This window comes from Gobio gobio (genome assembly GCF_949357685.1).
Source record: "Gobio gobio genome assembly, chromosome: 25".
Taxonomy (NCBI): domain Eukaryota; kingdom Metazoa; phylum Chordata; class Actinopteri; order Cypriniformes; family Gobionidae; genus Gobio; species Gobio gobio.
The window spans coordinates 27,005,969-27,026,695 of NC_137121.1; the positions used below are offsets into that span (position 1 = coordinate 27,005,969).

The 20,727-nt window shown below is 39.4% G+C and overlaps 1 protein-coding gene across 4 annotated transcripts in view; it reads left to right on the forward strand.

Moving 5' to 3' along the window:
• The window catches only part of znf469 (zinc finger protein 469), a 463,873-nt gene that overhangs the window by 348,198 nt on the left and 94,948 nt on the right, over positions 1-20,727 (forward strand). For 2 of the 4 annotated variants that reach the window (XM_079809307.1, XM_079809308.1), the window contains exon 1: positions 669-742. The exons of the other annotated variants lie outside the window; for them this stretch is intronic. The gene's annotated coding sequence lies outside the window, so the exon portion shown is untranslated. Of the gene's footprint in view, positions 1-668; positions 743-20,727 lie in introns of those variants that run through there. 4 annotated transcript variants of the gene reach the window in all.

Sequence of the window (20,727 nt, forward strand, 5' to 3'; positions counted from 1 at the left end):
TACTGTCAGGTAATGTAACGCTTATCTATAGGATACTAATAATCATTCAAGCCCAGCCCTCAAATCCAGTTTGCTTTGTGTCCCAATCCCAAATTGAATGTGATAAAAATCCAAAAAGAAACTAAAGAAAGGACAGGAAGATTAACAACAGTGATACGGAGAGAACAGTTTTCCCTAGGACAAGCTAATGAGAATCTGTCATCAGTTTTCGTGAAAAGAAAAGGAAAAAAGGAAGAGGATTTCAGCAGGTTCTCCTCATAGGGAGTCATCACCTCCTTTAATAAGAGTCGGGCAGGTGTGTTTCCCTTTTCCAGCTGCTGAGAGAGAGCGAGAGAGAGAGAACGTGTGTACAGGAGTGGAGAGTGAAGGCTAGACACAGAAGAACTTTGCAGAGGAAAGCTGCTCCAGAGAGCTGATAGATTGAAAGGTGGAAGCACTAGATGTTTTGAGGCTTTGGAATGGAATGGAATTGTCCACAGAGAGTCTGAAATGAAGGTAGAAATGAGTAACCCAAAAAGCTCAGAACAGTCTTGCCAGCTTCACTTATCTTTCTGGGCTGGGCTAAGTTCTCTCTCTCTCTTCACTAGTTCTCTCTCTTCTCTCTTTCGCCCTCTCGTTGCATATGAGTGTAATAAGAGCCATGCGTTGAGTTGTGGATGAGAGGCGTCAGTTTGTAAGAGTGAGAGGAGCGGGACAGGAACACACACACAGAGCTGCTGGGAGTTTCTGCGCTGCTTGCAAGGTGAGGGTTCAATCTATCCACTTGATGCAGCTGTGCATGAATTATTGTGGACATGGCGCAATTTACACAAGCAACTTACAGTTGTGTTTGAAGATGTTGTCTGTACAGTTGTAACTTGTAACTTTTATCCATGCATACGTCATTAAAGTGCTAACATTTGCTGTCAGAGAGAAGTGCGATAAACAATGTGTGTGTACTGTTACATTATGCAAGTTTGAACACAATTTTTGCACAATGTACAAGTGTGGTAATAAGATGGTACCACTAGTAGAGAATATTTTGACTTACAGATCAGGTGATTATATTGGTACTTGATAAAAGTATGTGAAATTTGTTGCTGCGTCAGTTTTTTTAATGTATTTGGTAAAAAACCTTGCAAGTTTATTTATCACAGAGAATTTAAAATTACTATAACTTATTGATTTATTTCAAACTGTCATATTTAGGTCAGATGTTTTAATTTTTAATTTGTAATGTTATTTCCTTATTATTTTTCTCTATACTAAACATATTACTATCTATATTAAACATATATATATATATATATATATATATATATATATATATATATATATATATATATATATATATATATATATATATATATATATATATATATATATATATATATATAGTGCTGTCAAATGATTAATCGCATCCAAAAGTCTTTACATAATATATGTGTGTACTGTGTATAATTATGTATATATGAATACAAACACACATGCATTTATATATTTATATTAAAAATATATATATTTTTATATATAATATAAATTATATAAATACATATATAATATATGCATGCAAACATTTCTTAAATATATACATGTATGTGTGTATTCAAATGAACATAATTATACACAGTTCACACACATGTATATGTGTGTGTGTGTATATATATATATATATATATATATATATATATATATATATATATATATATATATATATATATATATATATATATATATATATATATATATATATATATATATATATATATATATATATATATATATATATATATATATATATGCATTGAAGAGATTTATTCAGGATCTATATCATGATTCTGGCATGCTCCCATAATTTCTGCAGCTCATTACACTATACACACATCAGCTGTGCAGCTGTAAAGTAGTCAGGGACCAGAATTCCTGTACATGACACTGAGACAATTTTAAGTTTTTATTCGTAGATTTACTGTCCCCTGGTTTCTCATAAAGGAAGCCTCCCAGGTAAGTCTCGTTGGGAGGTCACTCACAGAGGTCAGGTCAGGTACTGGAATCTCAGATATTCTTCACTGGCAACCTGCATCCACCCCTCCCATCTTTTCCTCTGCTCTCCCCTGTAGCACTTTCTATTAATGCGTGCTCAGTCCTGTCACTGAATGCTAGTATGGATATTCAAGGAAAGTAAACCATTGGCAGTGCCAGGTTACAATCATGCCAACGCTATTTTTGCTCGTTTGTTTGTTTCTTTTATGTGAATTTATTAATTCATAGTCATAGCTTCTTTGGGAAGGCTACTGTGGTCTTGTGTGGGTGTATATATAGACATCTCTGTTATTTCTCTCCATTAGTTGATGTGATATTTAAGAGGTTTTATAACTTCCTCTATATGATGCCCAGCCTTAAAAAATGAGGGGTTAAATATTTCTATTAGATTTATTATAGTAACTGTTATTGTAGTATATTTTCTCAAGCAGCGAGTATGTTTTTTTTGTGTGTTTTTTTTTTAATCAAACCAGATGGGCAATATTGAACTCCCCCTGCAAAACATACATGACTTTTGTGGCTGCAGAAGTTGTACAGTAGTGTATAATTACATACTTTGCTGTAATCCATAATTGCATAAATAGAAGGCAGTTAATTGCTGAACTTTATAGGAGTAATAAATTTACAGCATCAAGACCATCAGTTCTCAAACCTAGCATAGCACTTGTAGAGTTTGCCTGCATGTTTTCCCATGTTTAAAGTCACTCCAACATGACTATTTTTAACGTATGTATGGATGTATGTGTGCATGTCATTTTTGCTTGCAATTACACATACATCATACTAGTGCAAATCCCATTAAAGGACAGCATGTGCGACTTGTCTATGTGGTTATGCACATGTAAACAGATTTATATAAACAAATTATCTGAGCCGTGTAACGTGATCAAATAGGCCTAAAATGAAAGGGAAAAAAAATAGCCATTACTAAACAAATCCACATGGAGAAGAGTCTTGGAGTACATCCTATAATAATATTTGATGGCATAAAAGTTAGAAGCGTCACATCAGAGGCTGAAGTTAACTACTGATCAAGTGTGGTTGAGGAGTATGCCGTGTTTTAATGAGGATGAGCGCTGGGATATTGAAAGTATTATTTGATAATTTGGATTGCTACTACATGTAAAGTGTTTAGAGATAATAAATTGTAGAAACAATTGAGGAAGGAAAGGATGAAAGAATGAGAATTAGGAATGAAGAGCAGATGTGGAGAGGAGTTTGAGATTGTGGCCACCAGATGGCCCTTTAAATAGTGTATGGAATGAAATCGGTGTCCAGACAGTCCTGTTTCCTTATGTAACCTCTCACCTCAGTTCTCCCCTCTTTCTCTCTCTTTCTCTTCTCTCTCTCTCTCTCTCTCTCTCTCTCTCTCTCTCTCTCTCTCTCTCTCTCTCTCTCTCTCTCTCTCTCTCTCTCTCTCTCTCTCTCTCTCTCTCTCTCTCTCTCTCTCTCTTTCTTTCTCTTTCTCTCTCTCTCTCTCTCTCTCTCTCTCTCTCTCTCTCTCTCTCTCTCTCTCTCTCTCTCTCTCTCTCTCTCTCTCTCTCTCTCTCTCTCTCTCTCTCTCTTTCTCTCTCATTCAGCTGTCTGGGTCCACGCCAGTATTTCCCCTGTGTAGTTCTCATTACTCTAATAACGGCTCTGGACTGAACTCATCACAGCGTGTCACCTGCCCTCTCAGAATTTGCTTGTTTCCTTTCTATCTTCACTGCAGCCCCTTTAAACTCTCTCTCTCTCTCACAAACACACAATGATGTAACACTGGAATCAGACCCTCAACCTCCCAGAATTCTTAGCAACAACTCGAGCTATACTGAAAAAAAGGGTCAATTTACACTCACCTAAAGGATTATTAGGGACCTGTTCAATTTCTCATTAATGCAATTATCAAATGGCAGTTGCTTCAATGCATTTAGGGGTGTGGTCCTGGTCAAGACAATCTCCTGAACTCCAAACTGAATGTCAGAATAGGAAATTTTGAGCGTGGCATGGTTGTTGGTGCCAGACGGGCCGGTCTGAGTATTTCACAATCTGCTCAGTTACTGGGATTTTCACGCACAACCATTTCTAGGGTTTACAAAGAATGGTGTGAAAAGGGAAAAAGATCCAGTATGCGGCAGTCCTGTGGGCGAAAATGCCTTGTTGATGCTAGAGGTCAGAGGAGAATGGGCCGACTGATTCAAGCTGATAGAAGAGCAACTTTGACTGAAATAACCACTCGTTACAACCGAGGTATGCAGCAAAGCATTTGTGAAGCTACAACACGCACAACCTTGAGGCGGATGGGCTACAACAGCAGAAGACCCCACCGGGTACCACTCATCTCCACTACAAATAGGAAAAAGAGGCTACAATTTGCACGAGCTCACCAAAATTGGACAGTTGAAGACTGGAAAAATGTTGCCTGGTCTGATGAGTCTCGATTTCTGTTGAGACATTCAGATGGTAGAGTCAGAATTTGGCGCAAACAGAATGAGAACATGGATCCATCATGCCTTGTTACCACTGTGCAGGCTGGTGGTGGTGGTGTAATGGTGAGGGGGATGTTTTCTTGGCACACTTTAGGCCCCTTAGTGCCAATTGGGCATCGTTTAAATGCCACGGCCTACCTGAGCATTGTTTCTGACCATGTCCATCCCTTTATGACCACCATGTACCCATCCTCTGATGGCTACTTCCAGCAGGATAATGCACAATGTCACAAAGCTCGAATCATTTCAAATTGGTTTCTTGAACATGACAATGAGTTCACTGGACTAAAATGGCCCCCAGAGTCACCAGATCTCAACCCAATAGAGCATCTTATGGGTGATCGGGCTTTCTGTTCTGCCGCTCCTCGGATTTGGAATGCCCTCCCCGACCATCTGAGGGCACCTCAAACTACTGAGACTTTTAAAAAAGGACTAAAAACATTTATTTTTAGGAGAACTTACAACTTTTAACAATTCAATCAGCAAGGACAGGGTTATTTTTGCAGCTGACCTTATTGCATACGCATTTGTAAAAGTTTCCTTTTTAGACGCAAAATGTATGGCTGGAGAGTATTTAAATGAATCATGCAAGGTGATTTACTAAGGTTTGCGCTAGTGAATTTACTGGTATTTGCGCCGTTATTTACCGCCCAAAAAAGCATGTCTTTAAACCAGACGCTAATTTGCTCTGCTCTTGGTAGATCGTGGCCATTGGCACTTTATTGAAATTGCGCTCTCACGCTAATTTGCCCTGTTTAGTAAATCTGGCCCAACGACTGAAATAGTATTTTCCTGTAAAAAGTACTCCAATAATCGTAATATTTACAACGGAAATGATACCTCAAATCATGTGGCTTGTATTAGGAGTGATGGGTCTTGTGATATTTTCCCAGTGGGCGATAAAATGTGCGGCAAATCCCATTAATGCATACCGTAAATCCTCTAATATAGGCCCGGGCCTTTATTTTACTCAAGCGCATCGCGGTCCAGGCCTTTATTGGAAGGAGGCCAGAATTAGAGGCAGGCCTCAATTTCTATTTGAGCAAATCAAACTACCAGTAGAATGACTAAAAATGAGATTTTGCGTCTATTTCAACCTATAAAATACTAGGTTCATTTATTGAAAACGTACAGTTACCATAACATTATGGTATGCATACAGAACATTAACAACAAATACCGGTAATTCAGGCTAAATTCCAGTGTAGAAATATGGTAACAAAAACGTAGCAAACATAGGCTACCGGTAGTGCATTGTAAACACTTAACCATACACGGTGATAATTAGGTTATTGATTCATAACAAAAGGCAACAGACACCTTACCGCTCCAAAGTTTAACCATTCCTGTCTCGTTTGGTTTGAAGTTATAAAAAAAAAAATCCTCCAATTCTGTTTAATCCTCGTCCTCCTCAGTTTCCTCCTCCTTTTCATCTCTCCCTGTAAACTCCTCATCACTCGCGCCAGCCTCTACAACAAGTTAATTATTGTACAGCTCCTCTTCGTCCTCCTCATGTTCCGCTGACCGCTGCGCGTCTGTTCTCATCCTCGCGCCGTAAACGTTAGCCTACCGGACCCGGTGACTGAAGTCTCACGTGCGAGTCAAGAGTGAGGTGATCAGACATCCCAACCTGAAAAAAGTCATTTCAGGGAGGTATCTCTCCTAAAATTATGTAGATCACTTTTACTATTTACATAAGCTGCTTATACTATTTATGTAAACTGCTTTTATTTATATTTCATTGCAACTTTAAACAGGTCTAAGGAGTTTGTTGTTTTCATGTAGCCTTGGCAACTAGCCGACCTGAAAAATATGCACATGAAATGAAACTTGTTTAACTCAACCATAACATGTTAGTTACAAACTGTAGAGCGTGCAAGATTGTCATTATGTTTATACTTTATACTTTCGTTTTTTGGGGCACTCTCCCTCTGCCGTGGCGCTCCAGTTTCTAAATACACTGAACTGATTAATTTGGTTCGGGAGAAGAGATAAAAGCCCGCCCACACTGACAATTGATTGGTTGACTTACCGAAACAAGCCAATCAGGACGCTCTCCATCTTACATGCGCTTCATTAGGTGCACACTAGCACACACACGTAAGGTTTCTCGCTCTCTCTCCCTCTCTGCCGTGCGCGCGTGCACAGTTTGTGTCTCGCATGCGCGCTCTTGCTCACTCGCTCTAGATTGCGGGAGAATTTTACTAATTTGCGGGCATCAGGGAGCCGCTATAAATATGCGGGAGACTTGGGATGTCTGGGTGATTGACATGACCAGTACCCTGTGGTACTTGCATGTTACTATCACAAGCAAGCATAATGTTGAGGCCTGCCCAGAAAAACGTTGGTTCTAATAATAGCCCCGGCCGCTATTAGAGACCGGCCTTTATTTACCTTCGGTGACAGCGAGACCGGCCAATGTTGGAGACCCGGCCGCTAATGGAATACAGGCCAATATTAGAGGATTTACGGTATTTAAGGAGGAACCCTGAGCCATATTTATAGCTGGAATATTGTTTTTGTTGTTTTAACTTGGGCCAATAACTTGTTCCCAATGGATGATAAAATGTGCGACAAATCCCTTTAACGTATATTTAAAGGAGGAACCCGAGCCATATCTAGAGCAGGAATATTGTTTTCGTTCTTTTAACTTGGGCCAGTTACTCGTTCCCAGTGGATGATCATTTGTGCGAAAAATCCCGATAACTGTAAATTATATAGCTCATGTGCTGTATTCCAAATCTTTTGAAGCCATACAATACTGTAGCTCTGTGACGAACAGAGAAAAATGCCAGTTATTTGCAGAAATATGGCATTTATTCTACTTCTCAAATCCCATTCCTATCTCTTTCCCAACCATTGATGGAAATTATACACTAGGGGGGCGCTATTACGCATCATCTGAAAGAGTACAGAATCTCCCGATCAAAACACAAGCGGAAAAAAGCAGAAACCAGCGATATCATATGTAAGCAGATGCATATGTAAAATAACACGATCATCAACATTAAACAGCATATGAATCAAAACTGCTTAATGTTACTGAATGAAATGTCGACCCAGGACGAGCTATTGGACAGTGAAGCTTTGGGAGTGTTGATGGACTCTATCTACTCCATCTATGTTTCGATCATTCCGGGGGCCATGGAAATTTTGTGAAAATTATCAAAAATGCTGGCGGTGGCTGGCAACTTTTTTCAAAAACCCTGACAGGGAAAGAGTTATATAAGGTGCATCATATTTAACTGAAAATATTCAAATGTGTCGCTATCAATCAAGACACACGAACCAATGTTTAACTTGGCCTGATGTCTCTTGTGGGGGTGAGATTTCCATCAGCATGCCTACGACTGAAGTTAGGCTCAAGGCGAAACCAAGCTTCCTTGCACATTTTTGTGTCAAGCAAATGGCTGATAGCCCATCCACATGATGTCAGAACATGTAGTTAAGATAATCCACTAGACGTTTAGGTACCACCAAAATAAATGAGGTGTGTGACATGCAGAGGCTGTGTTGTTCAAACTTCTTTTATAATCTGCTATAGGCCGTCCCCTCCAAAGGTTAACATGCTGCTACCACTTCATTTGGCTTGAGTGTACACATTTGTATTTGTTTTTGTAACTAGGATTATATATTTATTTTCTCTTGTGCTCTTTTTTGGACCGTTAATGAGCTCTATGGCTTTCAAAAAAGAGAATAAATTGGCATTGGCCATTAAACTTGAATTCTGCCCTCAGGACTTGTGAGTAATTGTGACTAACACGTAAGCAGGAGTCAAGAAAGTGTTTTTGGAGAGATTTCATCACTAGTTATGGGTCATCTGACGCTGATTTCTTGGCTCAACGCTAGCGGGACGCTGCATGAGCTTCTAGACCAAAGCCACTCATCAATTACATACCTTTTTTTTAATCCATGACAGCACAGCAATTAGACTGATGGATTGCTTCTAATGCAGTTGTATACTTTCAGGGGAATTGGAAGTGGTTGTTATCAGGCCCACCGATTGTAATGTTGCACCAACAACCAAACATCGTAAACCCCTTAAATTGTACGCAGATGAGTTTCCCATGTCAATTAGCACACAGATGATGTCAGAGTTCAGCGTTTGTCCACAGATTTTTTTGGGGTAGCAAAGCCTGATAAATAACAAAGCTCAATATCAGCATGGCTTTGATATTTTTTAATGTGGTAAATATATACTTCCTTTGCCGTCCATCCTTTAAAACTATTTCCAAGACAGTCTGTGAGCTCTCTTTTATGTGGTTCATATTTCTGTGTTGTATGGACTATATGCAGACTTTATTTTTGGACGTTTTTTGTTTGGAAGCTCACCAGTAAGCACATGCACGCTCAGTTGGAGTTTGTCTCCAGTCATTTTAGATTTGTTGTGGTAACAGAGTTGAATGGACCATTATAGTCAGGTTTTTTAGTCTGAGTGTTAACCAAAATGTTTCTGTCATTCATGTGTCTGGGCTGTTGTAGTTTCCTGTTGCTTTCCTTTGTACGTATTGTAGATTGTTCTTGTCATTCAGTTGATGGTAAATTGACTGCATTCTTGTTTTGTTAGCATCCGCTGTTGCTAAAATCCTGCTTTACCAGACCCAGGCTGGATCCTGCATACGGTCTACACTTCAATAAAAATTTTAGTAGCTTTTGACAAGTAGCACTTTTAAACAGTGCCAACATATTGGCTTGTTTTTGGGTCACATTAATGCAACATTTCTGTGTAAATCATACTTAAAACCAGTGTTACCTAAATAGTTAAATTCAATGTGTCAGTTTACGTAAGAGCGTTTTATAATCGATTTTGCACATCCTGCTCATGTTTCGTAAATGAGTGCTTGAGTGTTTCTGGTTTCCATATTGCCTGCAGATATACGTTCCGAGACATGTGTGAGTGTTTGCGTGTAGGTTTGTTTGGCCACGCCTGGCTGATAACGGAAATGCTTAATCGCCTTTTTGCCCCGTCCGCTCCAGGGGAAGGGTGATAAACATAAAGCTCCCGTCTGGTTTGTCTATATGTTCAGACAGTAGTTGTTCCTTCTATACCAGAGAAGAAGAGGATGTTGGGGGAGGGATGGAGGGGTTTTGGGATTGCTACGGTTGTTGCTTGCTGTAGGCACTTGACTTTACAGCATCAAGCTTCGTCCGGCCCACCTCCTGTATCAATTGTATGTTTATTATGATAGCAGTAAAACTATACGAGCCCCGCCCTGCTCCGAGGGGGAGAAATAAGGAAGGAGAGAGCTGCTAGATTGGCTCCAGACTGCATCCTCACCCAAATTAGACGCCTCCTGCCAAGATCATAAGGCACAGTGGAGGGCATGTGAAAAAAGCACAAATTCGGGCACCGTTACGCACACATTCATACATGCTCTGGGCCTAAATGCAGCTGTGTGCAAGTATTTGTTTGTGTATTGGGGAGGTTATAATTGAGAAATCACAGACTTCTCTGAGAAATAATGCGGAACTGGTGCCTTTTTTGTTTTTCGGAAAGAAAAAAAATGTTGGGTCCAAATTCTGAAGTTGTTGAAGAAATATCTCAGGGTTTTATCAACTCAATGTGTAGGTACTTTATCCATGGTGTGCTGTTGATTACTCTCAGTAGAGGCGACATGTTTACAGTAAATAGACTCATAATGGAAGCTTAGGAGGAAAATGGGCCAAAAGGATTTAAAGCAGAAATGTGAAGCTTGTACTTATGTTAAGCTGTTTCATGAATCACTAAAAATGAGTAGTATGCTGTAGTTGACTAAATCATCCTTTTGAGGTGGGACATCTATTTTAGGTGGAAGAACTTCTGGTTATGCATTACCTTTGTAGTTTTTGAGGGTGGAGATTTTGCAGAACATCAACAAAGACACGCATGTAGTTACGTTACGCCTCTTCCTAATGTCCTCACACTGAGACCGACAGTAAGAATGGCCCGCTGGCCGAGCCAGTTGATGCAACAGTCACTGGTCCTTTTGGGCCAGTTCTGCATTGCAATTCACTAACTTTGTACGTCCATTTACTTGTACGTTGTTGCTACTGATTCGGGACCATGGTAATGGTATCTAATTGAGTAGATGAGGTTTTGTAAAACTGTAAAAATTACTTGTTTTGGACTTGAAAGCATCAAAGAGAATCTAACTAAAAACATTTTAGTAATGTTTATGATTGCATGCCTACCTTTTCCAACAAAACAGCAGAAGTGTATACTTATGAAGTTGCATACAGCTGTATAAGTATAATTCCATATATATACACCTATCAGGCATAACATTATGACAGGTGAATCGACGACAGGGTCATGGGCGGCCAAGGCTCATTGATGCACGTGGGGAGCGAAGGCTGGTCCGTGTGGTCCTATCAAACAGATGAGCTACTGGAGCTCAAATTACTCAAGAAGTTAATGCTGGTTCTGATAGAAAGGTCTCAGAATACACATTGCATCGCAGTTTGTTGCGTATGGAGCTGCATAGCCGCAGACCGGGCACCCATGCTGACCCCTGTCCACTGCCAAAAGCGGCAACAGTGGGCATGTGAGCATCAGAACTGGACCACGGAGCAATGGAAGAAGGTGGCCTGGTCTGCCGAATCACGTTTTCTTTTACATCACGGGGATGGCCGGGTGCGTATGCATCGCTTACCTGGGGAACACATGGCACCAGGATGCACTATGGGAAGAAGGCAAGCCGGCGGAGGCAGTGTGATGCTTTGGGCAATGCAAACCTTGGGTCCTGCCATCCATGTGGATGTTACTTTGACACGTACCACCTACCTAAGCATTGTTGCAGACCATGTACATCCTTTCATGGGAACGGTATTCCCTGGCTTTGGCCTCTTTCAGCAGGATAATGTGTCCTGCCACAAAGCAAAAATGCTTTAGGAATGGTTTGAGGAGCACAACAACTTACAGGACTTAAAGGATCTGATGCTAACATATTGGTGCCAGATACCACAGCACACCTTCAGGGAGTCCATGCCTTGACGGGTCAGGGCTGTTTTGGCAGCAAAAGATGGACCAACACAATAGTAGGAAGGTGGTCATAATGTTAAATACATATACAATTTCTGTAACACTTTAGAATAATGGTCATTGGTTAACAATAGTTAACTACATTAGTTAACATGAACTAATAATGAACTGCACTTATAAAGCATTTATTTATCTTTGTTAATGTTAATTTCAACATTTACTAATGCTTTATTAAAATCTTGTTAGCATTAGTTAATGCACTGTGAACTAACATGAACAAACCATGAACAGCTGGATTTATATTAACTAACATTAACAAAGATGAACAAATACAGTAACAAATGTACTGCTCATGGTTAGTTCATGTTAGTTAATACAATAACTAATTTTAACTAATGACCATTATTCTAAAGTGTTACCAAATTTCCTTTTAAAAACATACAAATATTTTTTATAAAATGCAGGAAATGCTACCCCAAAAACACCCTGCATACAAAAGCATTGTAATTCAGATCATTTAGAATGAAACCTCTAACCCTGAGAGTATGAGCAACCATAATGTTGCTTGACTATTAATACAGCCAGAATAATGATTAATGACTCACTCTTTAATATGAGGCTTTGATATGAACAGTTAATCTGGGTTTCATTTAGACCACTCAAACAGTCAGCCAAACTGTTTGATTCACGCACACACTATCAGGCGTAATAAGCAAATCTTTGCCCTTTCACAGTGATCAAGAGTCCAGTTTTCCCATTTCTAAATCCACTCGAATAGAAGATGCAAAGCACATTTCAGGTCTGTTAAATGAAGGCATTACAGTATGGAAAATGAGATGTCATGGTGCAGAGGCTTGGCGGTGATGGTCCTGCGAACGGCCATAAACGTCTTCTGTGCTTGTGTGATATATCCAGACAGAGCAGGTCTACCCCTCCATCACCCCAAGGTGATTCCCCATGGCTGCACGCCCAGTCTGTTACACACACTCACACACACAATCACACAGACATCCCATATTCCAGAGGCTGAGAGGGATTCACTAAGAATGGTGGCATTTATTTTCATGCAATATTTTAGCACCCAATTCAGAATTGTGCAGATCATAAAATGTAATGTTTGAAATGATGCATTCACATAGACTATCAGTTTTATTTTACATGGTGTAGGGTCTCCTCATGGGGGCCTCCATTTTGAGATCACATGACCAACCAAGTGCTACCAGAGACAGTATACAGCAGAGACGGGCCACTTGTATTACATTGATTGAATGGGAGAAATGTGACAGTAAAATAAGTCCTGCCCAGTGTTATTTTTGTATTGTGATAGTATTATACTTTAAATATAAAACCATTAAATGTGAAGTATAATAGTCAGTATAATATGGGTTAGGGTTAGGGCTTGTTTTATGGAGAGTTTGGCGTCATTAAATGTCTACCATATAGACACTATTTTCATGGGTTCATAATGAGATCATCGCCCACTAGTGGAACCACTGAAATTGTGAAACATTTAAGATATAACGAAGCCTTGTTTACTGAAATCTTGTGACTTTGGCAGTTTGATACACACTCCGAATCAATGGTTTGAAAACAAATGATTTGCAAAGGTTTTGAAGCTTCACAAAGCGTGTTTGGAAAGTACCCATCACTAGCTGTTGGTCATTATGAGTTTTTCTCATAATGAGTTACAATAATGAATATTAGTTTTTCTTCATATGTCTTAGAAACAGCTGCAAGTGGTTGCGTTCTTTGCTCTATGCTGAGCATGCCATTTGCTGAACCAACCTGAAATATACTGTTTTTAGCATTATTTGACTTTGATACCTTTCATGTAACATTGTATTGCTTATTTGAAATGTGTTATCGAAGATTTCAGTATATCCAATTCAATTAAATAGGAGCTGTACTGCCCAAGATGGCCGCTGAGCCTTGTCTTGAAGGGAAAATTATTTTGATGCTATGCCAGTGGCAAGGCTACACTCCGATTGATGGCTGGTCCACCCAATCAAATGAGACACTCAGATACACAAATTTAGTGGATGTCACTCCCAAACTTTGTCTTTCATGCTGGTCAAGCATGAAAAATCTGTCACTCATCTTAGTTTATCACAATGATGCAATCTCATGAAGTTAGGTTAGTTCTACACTGCACAACGAATCTCTTATTTACATATTGTCTACACTTTGTAACAATGAGAGGATTTGCAAGTGTGCAGAACTCAGCACTGGATAAAAACTCTGGCTTTGAGCGGTGCGTGGATTCTAACTTAAACACCTCTGATTAGTTGTGTTCAAGATATCAACAGATTTGTCTCTGATTGGCTAAGTTGCTCAATCCAGATTGAATCTGCATGCTTCTAAACATGTCAAGGACCTGTCAGGTTTAGACGTATAGAATACTGTACCCTGATCCCACGGCTTTACCTTTGATGGACAGACAGCTTCGCTCGGCTGCGTTCGCCATGGAGAACGGCTAATGTAATGTTTTCCAGCCTGTACCGGTCTTGTTTCCATTTTGGTCTGGCCTGAGTGACCCTCTGTAATTCTGCGACGCTTGGTGCGCAGATGGAGAGAATGTGCTCTGTTTTGTCTGTCTTCATACTTACTTTTTTCAAAATCGTTTGTGTTTTTGAGTCCCTGGTTGGAACCATATTTAGTTTAAAAATAGACTGTGTTGTGTTTGAATTTTAAGTAATAACAAACCAGATTTTTATCTTTTCTGAAGGTAATGTGAGCGCTAAGGTGTTCTGGGCGGTTGCTTACTGCACACATCAAAAAAGCAAGTCTCCATGACATTATGACCTAGATATGGCCGGGGTTTGAATGTGTGTATGAATTAATGTTTTTCTCTGGCCATTTTATTGCCTTGCAGGTGAAAACTGAAACTGAAAAGCATTTCTTCTCAATAAGCTGCAACATTTGAATTTTTGTGCTTAAAAAGGCACCAACCAATCATAATTTTTCAGTTCTTTTTGGTGCCACTAGAGCCTGCATGATTTGGGAAAAAACTATTTTTAATTTAATTTTTGCTATGATTGTTTGTAGTGGTGCTAGCCTGGGAAAACCCAGACAACTTCCGGCAAATTTAGATTTGCTCTGCAAGTAGTCTGGCAAAGACCCCATTCAAACCCATTTCTAAACCCTAGAAATCGCGGCACCAATTAGAAACGTTGGGGCGGGCTTTACACGATGACGACAGCGCAGCGACATTGAAGCAGATTTGCCGCTGTGGAACATCACTCGTTCGAATCAGCTATCGCGTCTGTTTTAAGCGATTTAAACTTTTCCTTTTCGTTAAAACCCGAGCAAAGAACAACACTCGAAGCCTTCATATATAAAAAAGATGTTATCGCTGTCTTACCGACTGGATTCGGCAAAAGTCTGATACCAGCTTGGCCCTTTGGTGGCTAAACGAATGGGTCTTAGCGAAAGCCCTCTGGTAGTGTTAATGTTTTACAAAGTTTTAAGTCCTTTTCAGGCGTGAATGTAGTTGTTTAAAGCTCAAATATGTGGTTTATTTATAAAGAGAGCGCCTTTTTTAAAATTGTATCTGCCGTTTCGGAGTTGTGAGCTCCAGTGGTTCAGCGGCGCTCAATCGATCATTGAGCCCGCCGAGAGGCGCCTTTCCTCGGCCAGTCCTTCTGCCGTCTGCCGCTGGCTCTGATGGCTCTGTAGTGGTTAAACCGTCTCGTCTTGTGTAGATCTAACGGCTGATCTTTGCTCTCATTAATCTATTATTTGTTCCTAGACAGATCGTTTTGTCTGAGGGCAAAGTGAAGTTTCATAACTTTATATTTTTAAGATATTAAACTTTACCGTTGTAGTCTCCTAGCGCTGACTTTGACTGAATTGCTTTATTTATTGTATAGCTTCTTATACCTTTTACTTATACTTTTATGATTGCTATTGATGATCACACATAAACTGACATTTAACAAAAAGAGACTGGGTTGTGTTTTGTGTCATATTTAATTTATTACAGTGATAATCATAGCCTATATTATGTGTGTGTGTGTGTGTGTTTTTAAATGTAAACGAAAATAGGCTGGGTTTTTTATATTTCGTTTTGTTATAAACATGCATTGAAGATAATATGCATTGCCTGCACTACATATATACTGAGTGATACTGTCAAGAACGCTGCTTGTCCATTAGCAGACTAGGCGGACTAGTGTCCTCCCGTCCTCGGGAGTTCATTCTCCGGAGTCAAACTTGGTAAGTCACGGACGCAAGTCAGATTATTTATTTATAATAAAACGAAGTATAAAACACCATGTCTCTTTTCGTTTACATTTTAAAAATAATATATTAAACATTAATATGTGGTTTAGGTAAAGTGACCAGATTTCTGAAATGGAAACCGGGGACATTTCCTATTTGAGAACACAAGTACAGACAAGAACGCATATTGAGAAACGGCCTGAGTCTCAGATGTTTCTCCGTCGCTCTGCATACGTCATCTCCCTCATCGCTCTGATTGGTTTTAGGTCTATCCAATTGCGCCGAGAGGCATTTGAGCGACGCCCGTTGGTGACGCCCCTTTGGAAATGATTTGTCTATGAAGCTTTGCCAGACCATAACTCAGTTACTACTGAGAATGGTCTGGTTTTAACCAGGCTATAGTGGTGCACAATTTGGCAAAAAATTTGATTATTTATTACAAAGAAATAAAGCAAAAATATTAAACAATTTTTATTTTAATAATTCGCTCTAAAATGTAAAAATTGCTGATGTTTATGGCTGCCTTAATTTCTTCATTTTTAAAGGTTAATCCATCAAGTCACTATTTTGGCGGAAAACCTCACAAGTAACTCAGTGTTGCGCAATATTTATTTAATTAAATCACAGCCTTTGCGATTTGATAATTGCACTAAGCCATATTGCAATTTTGGTTTCATTTCCATTAACCGTGAAACCCTAATTGATGAAAAAGAAACCCTCAGTTCCAAAAACACTTTCAAGAAATGATCAAACCAAATGCTGGACCATTTAATAATGTGTGTGTGTGTTTGTGGACTTGTAGAACTATCTTTGTGAAGACGGTTTGAGTTTTAGACCATCAGAGTGAGGACAAAGTCAGTAAAGTAAGGACATTTTGGCCGGTCCTCACTTTCTGAGACCCCTTTAAAGGCCTGTTTGTGGGTCTCAAGACTTGGTTTTAGGGATACGGTTATAATTAGGTTAAGGGTAAGGGTTCGGGTTAGTTGTGATGGGTAAGGTTAGGGTAAATTGGTAGAGATTGCATTGTGTGTCCTTACAAAGAATGTGTGTGTGCGCATACGTGCCTGAGTGCGTGCCGCACGTTTTAGCCTTTAGGTTGCCGTGTCTAATGGGAAAAGACCGGCGCTAAATTGGAATCAGAAGGTGCTCTGAATGCGTTTGGGTGGGTCTGTCCATCTTCAGCACTTAGACTCACTGTAAAGATAACAGATATTTAAGTACCCAAAAGCATTGAAGCCTGAACAGCCTGATTTGCACGACCACAAACGACTCGTCTCACTTTGTGTCGTTAAACAAATGTCAAACCCTTTCACTGACAATTACGGGAGACATGCATAGGAAAGAAACGTTTCAGGCAGTCGTCGTCAAATTCACGCAGTTTTCTGTAGATCAGAGATCGTTTGTTTGAAATGGGTGAGAAAACTGGAAACTGACTCAGGATCAGTGAGAAAATTGACTTCTGGGAGAGGTTGAGAGGTTGACTGAAAGGTTACACAGTGTGTGGCGTGGTTGGATGAGCCACAGGAGAGCGAGAAGGTGACAGGGATTGTTTAAAGAGTTCTCGGAGGAGTAGTGCTGATGGAAGGTGGTGTTTAATAGACACAAAGGAGGGTTGAGTGACGAGTTTTCTGGATCAAGTGTGCGTGTTGATACTGTAGCTGAGTGACATGTTTTGTTGGGGGAGGTGTTTTGTCTGGTGGCTTTGAATCCGTCAATTGCCAAAAGAGAAGCCGTGTGAGAACGAGAGGAGAAAAGATGATGATCACGATGCCCCCATCTGTTTGCCACATGCAAACCCCTGCAGCAGCTCCATAAATCTCAGATGCGCTCAACAATGCAAGGTCGCATTCCGCTGGGCTAAATGTGCGCGGATGCCTCGCCACAAATGTGCTTTACTGGTCTGTATTCACAGCACAGAAAACTCACTAATTACATCTTTAATGAAGTTGTCTACTTGGATTTTTCTCCTGAGAAAACGAGAAAGTCATCTCGCATGTGTCTCTAGTGCTTCAGAAAAGATCTCAGCATATCAAACTGCGCTCAGGGTTACCAGTAAGATCAGTCAGCTATTAAATATAAAGAAATAAAATAATGATATAGTGTGCTCTGTATACTAAAAGTTATTACCAAACTTTTCAAAATTGCTGACCCCAAACTTTTGAATGGAATATTTATATTTGGTCTTGATTTCCTGCATAAAGGCCATGTAATCGTTGAAATTAAAGATCAATATTTTATAGGGTTCTTGCGTGTATATCGTTGTTGTTTTGCCAGTTTAGAAGTTGTCTATTATAGTTCACATTATTGTGGAAGCTTGTTTTCACCACCAACAAAAATGAAAAGGGTAATTGCGACATTCTATCTCACAATTCTGACTTTTCTTGATATAAAGTCGCAATTGCGAGTTATAAAGTCAGAATTGCGTGATATAAAATTGCAATTGCCAGTTATGTCCGAATTGTGAGATATAAACTTGCAATTCTGAGAAAAAAGTATTTTTCCCCTCAGAATTGGACTTTATAACTCGGAATTGCGAAGTTATAAAAGCAATTGATAAAAAAAGTCAGAATTGCGAGTTTATATCTCACAATTCTAACATTATGACTAGCAATTCAGACTTTATAACATGTAGTTTGGACTTTTATATCACAATTGTGACTTTATTACTCGCTATTGCGCATTTATATCTCAATTCTGAGGAGGAAAAGTCAGAATTGTGAGATGTAAACTCACAATTGTGAGATAAAAAGTCGCAATTATCTTGTGTTTTATTGTGTATTTATCTTGTGTAAGAACATGTATTCTGTGGCGGAATCAAGCTTCCATACATTACAGTTTGTAGAAAAACTAGAGAATAAAAAGTTCTTTGTGGAACATCAAACGATTCTTAACCCATTGTTGGTTAAAATTGAATTTCTTTTTCTTTCTTCAAACTGTTTTGGAGGCATATCCCATAACCCCCTGCTGCTCTGCCACACTGTACACAGTTCAAGCGACCCACCCACCTCCTTCCCCGCACACAGCCCGGGGTCAAAGAGGTCGCCACCCTTTCCTCCAGCGAGAGTGTGCGTATTATTTGGGTTTTCCTGTAGCGCACTGATGGCTGCTGGCAGTCCTCCCACGAGCACTTCTGTTTTGACAATGCCGTAATAATGCCAGCTGTTTTGTTTCTCTCTCTATCTCGCTCTCAGTGATCGGGAGCCTCTGTCGACAGCTCAGATGTTCCTGTCGGTACTGACACTCTCCCCGCTGCCACATGTTTACACACATATCCAGCCATAATGACAGCATGCCAGCGGATTCCTGCGAGCATGTGCGCACATATGCGGCTGTGCATCAACCGTCTGCTGCCGTGCAGGCCACAAATCACCCCTGAGCTTTGTTCTGCAGTGGTTTCCCATTACTTTTGTATTGTAGATCGCTATCAGGAAAACTCCTCTATGTGTATGGTTAGCTGATATCTGTATCTGAAGATGGATCTGTGTTGGTGATTGTAATCGTTTAATTGAAATAGACACACTGGCTGTGTTCCACATCCTGCAACCAAACCGAAACCTTTTCTTTATCAAGGTAGCAACACTTCCTAAGGGGGAAAAACAGTGTTAACGTTTTTCAAATAGCTTTTCTCTTAGTTTATAATGCATAGACAATTATAAATACATATTTAGAGCTTTAAGCGTTACTGTCTGTTTGTCCAACCAATGAAAGACTGGGGGAGTGTTTAAGGAAATACTTCATTTCGTGACGCCTGGTTAGTTATGGATAGAATTTTTAGGATCGACTACAATTCCAAATGTTCAGATTCGAATCCAAGAGACAATTTTAGATCTATTTTCTTGAATTTAAAAAAAATGTACGCTGTTATAAATGTGAAGATATTGTTTAGTTGCTGTCCTTTTACATTTGTATTAGTAATGTACTAGTATTAGTGCATACCCTGTATTAGTGTTGTAATGGTGATTTGGTCGTGAACAACTCCTTTGAATGAATCGCCACCTTCTGATGTAATGATGTAACCTATTGAATCACTGAATCAATCACGAACCGAATCTGAATCTCAATCTGAGGAATCAATCTATCTGCCGCTTTTTAACATAGTTTGAATATATACATTTTTTGAGTATCTTCAGGGCATGGTCCCAATGACACGTACCAAGTTTCGTAATGATGCGCTAATGCATTCTTAAAATACAGCATTTTAGGACAAAATTCAAAATGTAGTTGTGATTTTTGGCCACATCTTTAATAAGTTATAAGCAAAAATAGCCATTTTTCATATCTCCCGACCAGTTGCTGGTGCTGTGCCGAAACTCTGCATGTAGCCTCAGGTCATTCTTGGGATGACATGTACCAAGTTTGGTCTGAATATGCTAAAGCGTTGCAGAGATAAAGCCTCACATCCTATTTGGTGTGCCCTTTCATTGAATTTGATCGCAAAAAAGCTGGGTTCTTTTCGCAAAAAGCTTAAGATAACTTTTTGCCAGCATGGTCTGTAGATGATCTGATTCGATTTTCGAAAAGGTAGTTTTCATGACTGTAAATTATGTCATAAGGTGCAATCAAATAGAATTTTGTTTCTAGTAATTATGGTTCGAAAGTTATTAGCATAGATGTAAGTGAAACTTTGGACAGTTGGTGGTGCTAGAGGGATTGAGTTAGAGACTCCAAATTTTCTGTGGTTGATATTTGGACTGTCCTCAATCAGTGTGCCAAATTTCATAACTTTTTACCATATGGTTTTATGGGATGCCATAGACTTCCAGAGTGGAAGAAGAAGAAATGGAATAATAATAAGAAGAAAACGAATGGGTGCCATTGAACCTTTGGTGCTTGGCCCCTACCTATATGTTAAACGCTTTATTAACATCTTTAATTCTATGAATTATAATATTTGCAGAGAAAAGAGAAGACTAGATGGTTTGATACAATGTATGTTTGTAAAAAAAAAAAAAAAAAAAACCTGGCACAATCAAACAAGCTGAAGCGAAGCAGTTTCTGGGTTTGATTCCCAATGAGATTAAGCAATGATTATGGAGTTTAAACGAGGATTATGTG